Source organism: Oratosquilla oratoria, chromosome 23 (genome assembly GCF_046742065.1).
Source record: "Oratosquilla oratoria isolate Oo_2021 chromosome 23, ASM4674206v1, whole genome shotgun sequence".
Taxonomy (NCBI): domain Eukaryota; kingdom Metazoa; phylum Arthropoda; class Malacostraca; order Stomatopoda; family Squillidae; genus Oratosquilla; species Oratosquilla oratoria.
Genome location: NC_134799.1, coordinates 15582930 through 15595903, shown reverse-complemented (window position 1 = coordinate 15595903; position 12974 = coordinate 15582930). Strand labels below are relative to the sequence as shown.

General features: G+C 38.3%; 1 protein-coding gene across 3 annotated transcripts in view; it reads right to left on the bottom strand.

Annotated features, from left to right (window-relative positions):
* LOC143037984 (glycine receptor subunit alpha-4-like) overlaps nt 1-1374 on the bottom strand; it is a 125841-nt gene extending 124467 nt beyond the window's left edge. Inside the window, exon 1 of one of the 3 annotated variants that reach the window (XM_076206752.1) lies at nt 1267-1374. The gene's annotated coding sequence lies outside the window, so the exon portion shown is untranslated. Of the gene's footprint in view, nt 1-1146 lie in introns of all 3 variants that reach the window. The other 2 variants (XM_076206754.1, XM_076206753.1) reach the window with 2 other exon arrangements.
* Nucleotides 1375-12974: the final 11600 nt, after the last annotated feature.

Genomic DNA, 12974 nt, shown 5'->3' with positions numbered 1-12974 from the left:
TTTTCATTTTCAGTAAATAAAAGGAAAAAGTATTATTCTTATATAAAATATTTTCTAAAATACATTTTCGGATGATCCTACTAATCACAAGAAAACAAGACGGCAATAAATGAAGACCCTAATTCTATCAACTTTTTATTTTCATTTTCAGTAAATAAAAGGAAAAAGTATTATTCTTATATAAAATATTTTCTAAAATACCTTTTCGGATACCCCTTTAGGATATTGAGGTTCTAATTTAAGAACATCTGCTCTACAGTCAAAAGGCTTCGAATAAACCCTATTTTTCATCTTAAGATAATTCTATTTTGGATGTCGTTCGGTGATTTTTATTCAGATAAAGCCTCTTCCACAAAAAAAAAATTTTTTTTGTCAAGTTTCAGAGTTCCTAACTAAATAATCCTGATTTATATCCTTCGCCTTTGCCCAATGGACGCAAGACAGTCTACATGGATAGAAGCGCCGGTAAATCAGTGACCTTAACTGACCTTACACAAAATATACAATGACCAAAGTTCCCATTAGAAGTGGTATGCGTGGGTTAGTGAATACAAAATACACACCCACTTCTTTTTCGTCTTTTTTTTTTCATTTTCATTTTTCAATATTTGATCATATTTCCCTTCCCATCTTGGTACCTTGAGAACCACGGGTCACCTCTCTCTCCCGCCACACTGTTGATAAGACGCCGTGCAGCGAGGCATAGTCAGTAGTTTTTATGAATGTACCAAATACAAAATGTTCTAGTCAACTGTCTTGACACTGCGCATCATTCTGCGCAAGCAGGCTTCCCCCAAGTGACGTCATAGATGTTGATACCTCTGCGGGTTGTGCACGTTCCTCTTTTGTTTCCATTTTCTTTGTTTACCGAAAAAAAAAGTTTAACATTCAGATTATGTTAATGTTATTTTTGTTTCTTTCCTGATTTGTTATTTTTCGTTTTTGTATTTCTAAACACTGTTTCTGTCACTTATTGTATTCATATCTTATTAGAAAATATCTTTATCTTCACGTTGTTGTTCGGAAATAGTTCTCATTTAACTTTTCTTTTAATTGTTTTTTCTTAAAATTAAGATTTTTCAGATTTTTTTCTCCAAAATCCTTGGCCAATTGTCTTCCGTTTACTTAAATATTCGGTCCACTTACACAGTAATAACTTTCATTTTTTTTTTCCTTTAAACCACGTTATCAACTTTTCAGTTTATCTTAGTCACGACGAAAAAAAAAAATCTATGGACACAAAACGAAAGCCCCGAAGAGATTTACTACACAGCGAGGAGGAGGAGGAGGAAGAGGAGGAGGTGGAAGGTGGAGTGGTGGAGGAGAGAGGTGGAAGACAGAGCTTCCACGTCTGTCCGCCAGCAACGCACGGGAGCTACTGAGCTCCACTAGTCGGCTCAGACCTCATCTCGACGATACGGAGGGCCGGGCAAGGGGGCGGATCCCCCCGTTCCCCCCGCCCCTCCCCCCCTCCCCCCCGCTGACCTTGTGGCGGCGTGCAAGAGGTGGTTTTCGTGGTCGGCTGGTGGGAGAGGGGGAGGAGGAGGGGTAGGGGGGGAAAGGGAGAGGGTGGGAGGGGAGAGAAAAGAGGGACGGGGACGGGGAGGGAGTAGAGGAGAGGATAAGGGGGGAGGGGAGCGGGGAAAGGGGGGAAGGGGGGAAGGGGCTAGTTGATAGTGTGCCTGGCATCACACACTTATCCGTTTCATATCCGCAAAGGATATTGTGACTGACGGTCCAATAGTGGATTTTATTTTGCATTTATTTATTCATTTATCTATTTATTTATCTATTCACTTATCTATTTATTCATTCATATATCTATTTATTTATCTATTTATCTATTTGTTTATCTACGATATGGTGACTGAAGGTCCAATAGTGGATTTTATTTTTCATTTATTCATTTATCTACTCGTTCATCTATTCATTCATTCATATATCTATTTATTTATTCATCTATTTATTTATATATTAGTTCACCTATCTATTTCTCTGTTCGCTCACTTATCTATTTATTTATTTGTTTATTCATTAATTCATTTATTTACATATTTGTATGCATATCTTTATCGATTTATTCAGTTATTTGTTTATTTATTTTTATTATTTATCTGTTCATTTAGTCATTCATTCTCTGTTATGAAATAAAATATTATTTCTTTAATTTATTTTTTATTCATTTATTTATTTATTTATCTATGTATTTATTTATTTATTTATTTATTTATTTTTTTTTTCATTTGATTATCAGATAAGAAAAAGTCATGGTTCTTGGTCCGAGCTTTATCCCTGACTAGTCTCACCCTAAGTTTTCTTCAAAGAATTTGCTTAATTGTGCGTTCGAATCCCGCACTTCTCCCCAACAGTACCTAAAACGCATAACAGGACTTAGGTGAAGGCTTCGGCCGCAGCTACTCAGCGCCTCCTGGTGTAGGCTCCTCATCACTACCACGTATATGTATAGGGGTAATCACAGACCTGTACGTATAGGCTGCCTTGCGTTTGTGAACATGTATATATATACATATATATATATATATATATATATATGTGTGTGTGTGTGTGTGTGTGTGTGTGTGTGTGTGTGTGTGTGTGTGTGTGTGTGTGTGTGTGTGTGTGTGTGTGTATACATATGTATATATATATGTATATATGTATATATATATATCTATATTTATATATATATATATATATATATATATATATATATATACAAGCCGCGGGCTTCGCCGGAGGCTTGGCTGCGCAAACAGCGGACTAGGGCCGCAGCTTTCCGCGCTCTAATCCCTCGTTTTCCCCTTCGGCCTCGGCCTCAGGGCGGAACCCCAACACGGGATCTCCAGCACGAAGAAGAACGCAAAGAAGAACGCGAAGAACACGAAGTAGAATGCGAAGAAGAACGCGAAGAAGAACGCGAAGAAGAATGCGAAGAAGAAGAACGCGAAGAAGAACGCGAAGAAGAAGAACGCGAAGAAGAACGCGAAGAAGAACGCGAAGAAGAATGCGAAGAAGAAGAAGAAGAAGAAGAAGAAGAAGAAGAAGAAGAAGAAGAAGAAGAAGAAGAAGAAGAAGAAGAAAAAAAAGAAGAAGAACGCGAGGAAGAAGAAGAAGAGGAACGCAAAGAAGAAGAAGAGGAACGCGAAGAAGAAGAAGAAGAAGAAGAAGAAGAAGAAGAAGAAGAAGAAGAAGAAGAAGAAGAATACCACCTGACCCCGACTTACCCAAGCGCTTTTTCAAGAATATTTTTAGGACAAAGTGTCACCGTAATACCACCTGTCCCCGACTTCCACAGCGTTTTTTAGAAGAATATTTTTATTTAGACTTAGATATATATACATACATATATATATATATATATATATATATATATATATATATATGTATGTATATAAATATATATATATGTATATATATACATATATATATATGTATTTATATATATATGTATTTATATATGTTTATATATATGCATATATATATGATATATAATATATGTATAACATATATATATTATATATATATATATATATATGTATATATATATATATATATATATATATATATAAAACCTCTGAAGAAGCCTCAAAGGCGAAACCGGTCAGGAATAAAGTCACTTTTTCCCAATTGTGTCTTTCCATTCTTACCATTCATACACCTGTCAGGATGTCACGATATATATATATATATATATATATATATATATATATATATATATATATATATATATATATTGTCTTGTTACATTGCTTTTGACCCAGGGTAGTGGGCGGGATACAGGGATGACCTGTCATCCATGAGGAGCTAAGATGAGAGTGGAAAAGGGGTGCTGGATTGGAGTGGTATGAGTGGGAGTAGGTACGTGCCTTTGACTTGGCTACCTCCCTTATAAGGGGGGAAAAGCTCTTGGTATATAGATTTTTTTTTTTTTTTTTTTTTTTATGAGGACCTAAATGCCAAACCCAGCCCAGCGTGGAACGGTATTTGTATAACTTCCAACCCATTCACAATTAACGCTCTTACTGGTACTTTGCTGTAATACCAAAGAGAGACCCGTACGCTTGTCTTTCAGTAACATCAAAGCTAAAACACATTTAAACACGTCAGAATTGCCATGCACCACTAGTAATCAGAATACGTTACTGAATGCAGCTGTGCCAGGTTCATTTGTCCTGATGTACAAAAATACGAGAACTCTGAAAATCCTCTGACACGAAATCATTAAAAAAAAAAAAAAAAAAAAAAAAAAAAAATCTTACTCATAATGTTTATTTCATTTTTTCCCATTGTCAATTTTCTATTGTGTTACTTTTTTTTTTTTATAAGTGACAAAAATGTAATCCAGTATTTACGAAGTACCAACAAATATTTACTTGATGGTGAGGAAAGTGACTTCTTTAAATAAATGGAGTATATATATATATATATATATATATATATATATATATATATATATACATATATATAGATATATAGATATATATGCATATGTACATATACATCTATATGTATATGTATATGTATGTGTATATGTATATGTATATGTATATGTATATGAATATGTATATGTATATGTATATGTATATGTATATGCATATGTATATGTATTTGTATGTGTATATGTGCATGTATATGTATGTGTATGTGCACATGTATATGCACATGTACAGCTAGGGTGCCACATGCCCATTTGTTCCGAGAGTCACTTCGCTCGGGTACACGGCAGGAGTCGCCTTGTATTCGTTGTTTACTACCACTGGATTGGCTGACGCAAAACTAGTTAGGAGAGCCGTCGCCGTCAGGAGGAGGAGGAGGAGGAGGAGGAGGCGGAGGAGGAAGAGGAGGAGGAGGAGGAGGAGGCGGAGGAGGAGGAAGAGGAGGAGGAGGAGGAGGAGGAGGAGGAGGAGGGGGTGGGGAGTTCAGACCCCCAACAGGTAGAAGCCAGAGCTGAGTGGTCTGTGAGAGTTTGAAGAGGGTGAGGAGGAGGAGTGAGAGAGTAGGTGGAGGAGGTGGAGGTGGAGGTGGTGGAGGAGGAAGGATTCGGGATATTTAAAGTGAAGGGCAAGGGTAGCGTTGTGTAAGGAAAGGGAGGAGAAGGGAGGGGAGGGAGAGGGGAGGGGGAGAGGAGTGGAGGGAGGGAAAGGAGGAAAAGAGGGAGGAGTCAAAAGTAGGGAGGAGAGAGGAAGAGAGGAGAGAAGAAGAAAAGAGAGGAAGAGAGGAGAGGAGAAGAGAGAAGGGGGGAGGAGAGGGGAGGGGAGGGGAGGGGAGGGGAGGGGAGGAGAAGGGGTGAAGAAGGGTGAGGGAAAAGGAAAGAAGGAGAGAGGATGGGAGGAGAGGAGAGGGAAGAAGAGAAAGCAGGAAAGGGGCGGAGAGAGGTGAGGGAGGAGGAGAGCGAGGGGAGAATGGAGAGGAGGGGAGAAGAGAGGAAGAGAGTAAAGAGGAGAGGAGAGAAAGGAGAGTAGAAAGCAGAGAAGATGAAGTTTATCTAGGAAAGACATCTGCACGAAACAAGTTTATTGATGTTTATGACTTGGTGTATCAATGAACCCATGGGTACACTCAATTATGATATAATATGTACGTGTGTATGTGAATGCGTGATTGTGTGTACGTGTATACGTGCGCGCGCCCGCGTGGCCTTCTGTTTGTTACAGTTTGCCTATCCATTTTAATTTTATCGCTTGTTTTTGTCTGTGTGTTCACTCTTTGCATGGGAGGTGGGCGTTTATGCAAATATGAGCGATATATTCCAACCCCAGAAATAAAAAAAGAAAAAAAAGAAAATAATTTATCCAACTGATATCAATACCAGATGTTACTGACGCACAGCGGGGGTGCATTGCCTGTATAAGATGATAAACATTTGAAAGTTAAGTCCTCAGGTTTGTATTTGTGTGAAAATTTAGGATCGTTGAGATGGTCTTGGATTAATTAAACCCGTCTTTGTCCCTGGATTTGATATAGCGTTGTGTCCCTGGTGGCGTGTGCCTGGGAGCTTGCCAGTTTTATTGTTATATGTGTCTCATAGGCAGTGAAAACGAAAGGACAATAGACCATAGATGAACATTGTGAGATTCTTGTTATAGACGAGAGGGCTATAGGTACAAGTTGGTGTAAAGGTAATTGTTAGATTTTTTTCATTTGTGTTTATTTCTTTAACATAAAGGAAATGCATTTACTGTTCCTTGTCACTGATTGCTTTGCCATATCATATCTGTATAGCATCGTTGCATTGTGACCAAAGACAACTACAACTAGGATCCACACACTGAAAATTAGTGAGTTAGTGGGTATTTAGTGATTCCCTTTAGTGTTGAAGAAGTGCCCTTCTCCAGGAGACTAAGGACCTGTTCACACAAGCGGTTTCAACCGCCGCGGTTTCTCCTTGACTATGCATTACTGCCACTAATGTGGACAGTGTCTAAAGAAGAACAGCAATCCATAAATGTATGAGATACGTGACGAAAACCGGGTCGAGGAACTTCTGGTACAAACTTTTTACAGACATCAAAGTTGTCGTTCTAGTAGGGGGCTTGTAATCCCTATGGGGTATTACATAAAAAAACAAAAAAATAAAAAATAAAAAAATAATTTGGTTTTTGATAGTTTGATTATAGTTCTATTGAAATGAGATACACTTACGAGAGCCTTAATTATGTCACTCTCACTGCAATACTACTGTTAACACGGCCCACTTCAGGCGTCCTAGGTCAAATTGCTGAACTGGCATTCCTACTTTATGAGTTGCCGGTAGTCACATTTGATTTGTGTTATACCTAATACGCGTGCATAGTACCATTCTCTATAAAAAAGAATACAATATTAATGTGTATGGGTTGGATGGTTAACCCTTTTGCTTATCTACATTTATTGTGGGATTAGGTGGTTAAGACGTGAATATTGAATCTGACATCTTGACTTCCTGTCTTCCATCTTGTGCGCGTCCATATTTGATCCTTTGTGCAAACATTCTTTGCAATCTGGGCTATCATGATGACGCAACATATCATGTACTTATGTGTAATGTTGGTTACAGCCTGACTTCGGTCTAGATGGGGTAACGGTCGTTTTATCATTTCCGAAGTTGGGTCGCGAACTCGGATTGGCTTCTGGAGAAGGACTGTGGGGCTCGTCAAGGCTTTTTCCGAGTAGATTTAGCAACCACACAGTGAGCGCTGAAACTATCGGTTGTTTTAAGAATAGGTTAGATAGCTTTATGAATAGGGATGACAGGAGGTAATGGACATGGAACTGTCTAGTGTAGGCCTTATGGTCTCTTGCAGTCTTCTCCATTCTAATGTTCTTATGTGTTGTTTCTTTGTATTGATGGGACGATACCAAAGTTCTTAACGATTCCGATACGAGTCCCGATACTGTTTTAAACTTCCGATTCCGATAAATGATTAATAAATGTACTTTGTTCATAAAGTATTTGTTTCCCAAACCAACTGCAGGGCCTGAAAATAACCATGAATCATTGCAGGTATCGGAATCGGACTCGTATCGGAATCGGAAGTTCAGAGCAGTATCGGGACTCGTATCGGAATCGGAAGTTTAGAGCAGTATCGGGACTCGATACCGGAATCGGAAGTTTAGAGAAGTATCGGGACTCGGTACCGGAATCGGAAGTTCAGAGCAGTATCGGGACTCGTATCGGAATCGGAAGTTTAGAGCGGTATCGGGACTCGTATCGGAATCGGAAGTTTAGAGAAGTATCGGGACTCGATACCGGAATCGGAAGTTCGGAGCAGTATCGTGACTCGTATCGAAATCGGAAGTTCAGAACAGTATCGGGACTCGATACCGGAATCGGAAGTTCAGAGCAGTATCGGGACTCGATACCGGAATCGGAAGTTCAGAGCAGTATCGGGACTCGTATCGAAATCGGAATAATAGATAGAAGCGCTGGTCACTGCTGACAAAATATTACTAATGTCTCAGCGGAGACGAAATACAATACTATACAACACAACACAATACAGCACAATGCGATGCAATACAATGGAGTGCAAGGCAATACAAAACAATATAGCACAATACAACACAATAAAATACAATTCAATAGAATACATTACAATGAAATACAATACAACGCAATACAATACAATACAGTACAATACAATACAATACAATGCAGTGTAATACAATACAATAGATTATAGTATAATACAATACGACACAATACAATACAACATAATACAATACAATACAATACAACACAATACAATACAATGCAATACAATACAATGCAATACAATACAATACAATGCAATACAATATAAGACAATACAATACAATACAACACAATACAATACAATGCAATGTAATACAATGCAATACAATACAGCACAATACAATGCAATACAATACAGTACAATACAATGCAATACAATATAAGGCAATACAATACAATACAATACAATACATTACAATACAATAAAATACAATACAATACAATACAACACAATACAATACAAAAGGAACAACAGGCAGATTCTCACATGGTATAATTAGAAGGAAGTAATGCAATGGCTCCTGCGGAGGTTTCCAGGATTTCTGGCACTTTGCCCCCCTTGCACGTTAGGCGACCTCCTCCGTAATCCATACTACAACCAGGGGGGGGGGGGGTACATTCACCACGCCCTTTTGGGGGGTATGAATATTACGTGGTGGTGGGGGTACATATATCACGACTGAAAGTTGAGTATTTTTTTTTTTTTTTGTATGCATTTTGTATACGTGGGTGGGATATAATTCTTCTTATTTATGAATTTTTTTTTCATGGTGAACCTTTGTTTTTGTTTTGTTTTTGTATATTTTCTTGCTTTTTTTTCTGAGAATTTATGTTGGTTATATATTTTTTTTATTAGTGTGGTAGGGGGTATATATAATAGAGGACAGGGTGACAAGTCACTGATTTGGTGAATGAGAGTTAAACAATAAACAAAAATGTCAACACAGCCGTCCAAAAAACTCACTAATCCTCTATTTATATATATATATATATATATATATATATATATATATATATATATGTATATATATATGTATATATATATATATATATATATGTATATATATCGTGAATGAATTAGAAGTTCATTATTTTATCTATTCATTTATTTGTTTATTTTAGTAACGCAAATGGTATCTAAACTATTTGATACAAAGTATGTTCCTGTACATGGGGCGTGGCTTAGCTGTGACGTCATGTCGCTTAGTCTGGGTGCGGAACCAATAGAGAGGCTGAAAACGACGTGACGTTATGTCGACCCCGAGGACGTTTTCATGCGAGTTGCCAGGAACAACAAACCTCGCACGATAACCTTGAGCTGAAGAGGAAAATAATAATAATAAATAACTTATTGATCCTTATAACTATGCATTTCCTCTTTAGTCTTAGTTTTAGTTAAATAAGATTTTTTTCTTAGGAAGGTACAGACAGAAAAATTATTTTCACCTTTTAAACACCTTTACCCAATTACTTTCAAAAATAAATTGGATTATGCAGAGAAAGTTTTATAATTAACTCGGTCATTTCGCCATAACATTGCTAACCTTCACACACAAAAAAAAAATGAAATAAAATCGACCCAAATTCAAATTTCACAATTAGGAATACGTAGCGAATTTTCAGTCCTGAATCTTACGTTGCATATGCAAGACACTGTCTTAGTGCAAGAAGGAAGAAAAAATCTTCGTTCTTTTTCTCGCGTTCCAAGATGACAGAAAGGATATTTTTGCAATCCCTTCCCCCCTCTCCCTTCCCCCTCTCTCCCCCCTCTCTCCCCCTTTCCCCCCACTCTCGTCTCTCCCTTTGTCCATATTAGGCAAGGAGCCAGATCATTTTCGTTTTTATTTTTTCATTAAGAAGCTTCTCCTATTTTGAGCAACATATATATACAGATCGTATTTTAAAAATACCTTCACATATAGACTCACATAAGAGTAATGAATTATCTGAAATAATCATTAATTATATATTTCCTCATACTAGTACTCATTTTTACATTTAATAAAAATCTATTACACATAAAGATGTAGATACAATACTTAAATATATATTAATTCATAAATGATGGATGAATAACTAGATTTATAAACACGATTAGATACTATTTGTGTGTCTAGTTACATATACGACCAGCTATTTTGAAATTCATTCACAAATATTATTGTGCACCAGGACACCTTTAATAAAGATGCACACAGACAGACGTCACTGCGTCTATTGTCCCAGATTCTACTCAAACAAACATTGGACCCCACTTCGATGGAATCTGATCCTACAAATGCAGCGGTAGTCGATGCTCTTTTGTTTCCCGACCAGCTTCCTCGGATAGGCGATCAGATCTCCTTCAGAGTTACGTCTCTGGTCGTAAGGTGGGATCTAGACCTTCTGTACGACCGCAATATCCACGGTCGTAAGAAAAAAAGTCCATTTCCTTTCTTATCGCGACCGGAAGGCTAAAGGAAAAATAGAGATCGTAGCTTAAACTTCCTGGAATTAAGGCAGTCACCTGTTAGCTTACTGGAACAGTGATTCCCTGCCTCTCTGCTTATAGTTTCCCATTTTCTAATGAATGACAATGAATCATAATGAATCACAATTGATCACAGTGACAAAATATGCAGAACTTTTCTATCCGTAACGACGTCGATTGAAGAAATAAGATAAATATACAAACAAAGAAGAAATCAAACGCAATAACAAACAAATAAACAAACAAACAAATAAAATAACCAATTTAAAAACATTAGAGCACAATGCAATCAATTGCACTTATTCCCTTTGTTAGGCTACCCCTTTATAAGAAGGAAAAATGGCTTTTAGTGTATATGTGCATATGTATTGTTGTTTCTGAATGTTTGGGGAATTTCCAGATTAAGAATAGGATTTTACCTGAGTGTGTGCGTGTGTGCTCGCGTATGAATGTGTATGTTTGTGTTTTATCAAAGATAAGCCCACTATCAGACTTTTTCCTTAAAAAAAAACTTGCGTATTTGTGTGTGTGTGTGTGTGTGTGTGTGTGTGTGTGTGTGTGTGTGTGTGTGTGTGTGTGTGTGTGTGTGTGTGTGTGTGTGTGTGTGTGTGTGTGTGTGTGTGTGTGTGTGTGTGTGTGTGTGTGTGTGTTTATGTGTGTATGCGTGTGTGTGTGTGTGTGTGTGTGTGTGTGTGTGTGTGTGTGTGTGTGTGTGTGTGTGTGTGTGTGTGTGTGTGTGTGTGTGTGTGTGTGTGTGTGTGTGTGTGTGTGTGTGTGTGTGTGTGTGTGTGTGTGTGTGTGTGTGTGTGTGTGTGCGTGTGTGTGCGTATGGATGGGTATGTTTGTGTTTTATCAAAGCTAAACCCACTATCAGATTTTTTTAAGAAAACTTTTGTCCCTTTTTCTGCCCAAGGACCATACACTTCAGGTCTTTTCCCTTCCAAGATTATCTTTGGATCTTCGTTATATTTCTCCTTTTTTTGGAGAAAATTTCATGAAGATTTTCTCTTGCTCTTGCAAAAAAAAAAAAAAAAAAAAAAAAAAAAAAAAAATATTTTTATCAGTGGTTGCTGTTTCGCCTGACAATCCCATACCAAAGGTGACTCAAACTTAATAAAATCGCCTGACGTCAGACAGAATACAACTGAACGAGGCACTCAAAGGGTCAAAGATTTTGGTCTGTCTGAATTCTAAAACCAAATGATTTTCTTCTGAGGTGATGAGGACCCAAACCGACTGTCTGATTTTTAATTTCCTTGGTACCTCTTCCTCAGTAACTCCTTTTTTACTTTTATTTTTTCTTCCGTCCGCCATTTTATTTTCAAATTGGACAAATTCAAGTTTAAGGAAAAAATAGGCAAGAACTGTAGTTAGTGAGCACTGAAACAATTGGATTAGATAGCTTTATAGATAGTGATGAGAGGTTGTAAGGGACATAGAACTACCTGATGTAGGCCTTATGGCCTCTTGCAGTCTCTTCCATTCTTATGTTCTTACAGAGAAAGTCGTGCAATGTGAGAACAACGCCTTTATTACGAGTATGAGATTTCACTCGTTAAGAGCTCGTTATCCGACTCGCTCGTTAAGAGCTCGTTATACGATTCGCTCGTTAAGAGCTCGTTATACGATTCGCTCGTTTAGACCTATGCTCGTACGGGTACGATGTCTCGGCCGTTAACGGTTCGTTGTCGGAATACGAGTTTCGCTCGTTTAAGACTCGTTATCATTATCAAACTCGTTTGAGCTTTCTCGAGTATTATGACGTTGTCACACTATACGGAGGGGCCGGATGCGGCGAGGTGAGGTTTGCAAGATCAATTAGCTTAATAAAATCACCTGGCGGCAGCCATACGAGTCTAAGGCCCCTTTCACACTAGGCAACTAGTGACCGTCACTAGTGACCGTCACTAGTGACGGTCACTAGTTACCTACCATTATTTTATATTGAGCCTTTCACACTACGTCACTGCGGTTGCCCGGTTGCGCAACAGCCTATGGCTGTTGCCGGCTCCAGTAACAAGTGACCGTCACTGGCAGTTGCCGTCACCGACCGTCTCTTTTTCTTGTCCAGCAAAGCCAACAGAAGCACCTCCTCCGTTGATGCCATTTTTTCTACTAATGAGATGATGAGAAAGGATTCCACAACTCGGTGACCGTCACTGGTTGCTTGCAGTTGCCCGAGACTTTCACACTAGGCAACTAGTGACCGCCACTAGTGACGGTCACTAGTTGCCTAGTGCGAAAGGGGCCGAAAGACTCCCAAGGGAGACTTTCCTGGCGCCAAGAACAAGCCGCAACGGCGACGCCGGATAGTGTGACACCGGATTTACGAACGAAAGCCCCCCCAAAAAAAAAAGTCTCTAGAGAAATATCTCTCTGCGAGGAAGAGATTCGAAACTATATTCCGGTAAGGAAGTTAAAAGAGAGATTTATATTATTACCTAACTTCGGGGGATTTAGTGGGCTCTTTTATGACTGGAGGCCTAATCC